We start from the raw sequence: 2,144 nt of genomic DNA, 5'->3' as shown, positions 1-2,144 counted from the left end.
CCACCTGCATGTCTTTCAGAGGCTGTTCCTCACAGGCAGCTGGCCTCAGCCCATGCAGGCTTCCCTAAAACTCTCAAAGGCTTGTAAGCCTGGCAGTGGTGGCAGCTGGCCTCGGTTCACAGCGTGGCCTCTCTCACGTGCCCTCAGACCCAGCATGGGCAGCTACCAAGCATGAATTGCCTTGTATCTCCTAACAGGTGGCCCACACCCAGCACAGAATAGTCGGCGGCTGAACTTGGACTGCCCCTGAGCCCCTCCTAAGAAGTCCCAGAACCAAGACGCCCAGTGTCTGGCTTCACAGAGTGCTATGTTTTTTATTGACTGATAAACCAGAAGTCCATTTGCTGTGTTTTATTGACTGATAAACTAGAAGTCCATTTGCAGATGTTTCTATCTCTTGTGCACTCATTTATTTGATTAGTAAGCGAAGCCCTATAAAGGGTGGCTTCTCTAGTCCTCAGACTCCGATCCATCTTCATCTTGGCTAATCCGGAATTAACAAAGTTCACAAGTCTCCTCGCCAGGGGCAACCATAGACGCCAATCACGAAGACTGTTCTTTGTAAGGTATTTCTTGGTAAGTTACTCCTAATATCTTTTAGAGAAGTGTTCCTCAGAGACAACTGTGATTTTGTTCTTGAAGCGTTCAGTGTGAACAATGTTCCCAAGACTTCCAGTTTTTCCATTGGCTTTGACCTACTCCCACTGAAACTGTTCAAATTTTCCAGAATCAGAAGTGCCACCTTCTACCAAATGAGTAAGGGCTAAACCAAACTGCCAGGTTCCCCTCTTAGGTTTCTTGACTTTTGGTGCCATCTGAAAGGTAGTCCATGTAATCAGAGCCCAGGGCCCAACCACAACCGAGCACTCCCCAGTTAGCTTCACAAAAGGCACACCCATAGGGTGGTCTCAGCAGGCACCAGGGCTCGTCCGCCGTGGATGTGGTCAGTCCTCACAACCAGTCAGCGTGAGGGCCTACCCCACACGCCCATGACATGCCTACAACAATCAAGGCTCAGCTACAACAGGGGGCACATGCAAAAGGGACAATTCTAGGGCACTCTTCCAGTAAACATTAAGTATGATTTGATCGACCAAAATCCTACTTACACAAAACGTTTCCATATCATGAACTGCTACTGTACATTAATTTACATCTTTAATATTCATTGTTAAGATGTGTATCATCTTCCACAAGTGCCAATCATAGGTGTTTTAGAATTTTTAATGAGCTGAATTGGTCCTGCAGGATTATCACAAAAGAGACGAGTGATAATCTGTATACATAAGTACCTGGAGAAAAAGGAACGCACCAGGGAGGGCACGTGAATTCTCACCGAGGGCTTGCTTGAGAGGAAAGGCTGAGTCACAGCTGATGTGGAACACAGATGCCGGGCAAGGCATGCTGGACTCCCCGCAGGCATCTTTCCCTCCACCAGCCTCCTCAGTTTACTTTCCTCTTTAAAATCTCTGGTTCTGAGTCTTCCCAGCTGTTGCAACTCTGCCTCCCACCCCTTTTTGATGAGAAAGGACACTTCCTGCTTTGCGAACCAACCGCCCTCAAGCTGTTCTGACCCTTCTGACAGGAAAGCCTTCCTCCCAGACCTTTGCAGCAACGATCCGCTTCCAGTTCCCCTCCCCAAACACACATCCCAGCGACTCCCTAGGCCCAGCGTTTTCCAGCTGCCCAAACCCTCGCAGATGATAAGAACTCTTCAGAAACCCCTCTTAGCTATTGCAAAATCATGATCTCCTCAAATTTTTCAGCCACCCTAAAAAGATAAGAACTGACCACATAATCCTTTTCCAACAACTGTAACCACCCTGGCCAGAAGTCCTGAAATGATAAGACTGTTCCACTCTCTTCCAGAAACTGCAACCATCTCTCTTTTCTCGATCTTTCCAGTTAAGGGCAAGGAAGCACCCACAATCCTACAACGGGAGGAGAAAGGAATTTCCATATCCCTCAGGTTGTCATTCATCATTGGGTTTGCAATGGTGGCAAAAAACACTTTGAATGAATGTGTGCATATCCCGGTGCCTTACATACGTTCCCAAGTCCCTCTCTGAGCAGAAATAGTGTAGCAGGAGGCCCGTTTTTTCCGCCGTAGGCATCCTAGAACAATGTCTTAGAAGGGGGACACT

At 47.8% G+C, this 2,144-nt stretch overlaps 1 pseudogene; it reads right to left on the bottom strand.

Moving 5' to 3' along the window:
- Nucleotides 1–450: 450 nt before the first annotated feature.
- LOC149992447 (ribosomal protein eL22-like pseudogene) lies at nucleotides 451–815 on the bottom strand (annotated as a pseudogene).
- Between the last annotated feature and the right edge of the window lie 1,329 nt (nucleotides 816–2,144).

The sequence above is a fragment of the Furipterus horrens genome, unplaced genomic scaffold (genome assembly GCF_987537825.1).
Source record: "Furipterus horrens unplaced genomic scaffold, mFurHor1.1.pri manual_scaffold_15, whole genome shotgun sequence".
Taxonomy (NCBI): Eukaryota; Metazoa; Chordata; class Mammalia; order Chiroptera; family Furipteridae; genus Furipterus; species Furipterus horrens.
This window is presented reverse-complemented; position numbering and strand designations above follow the sequence as displayed.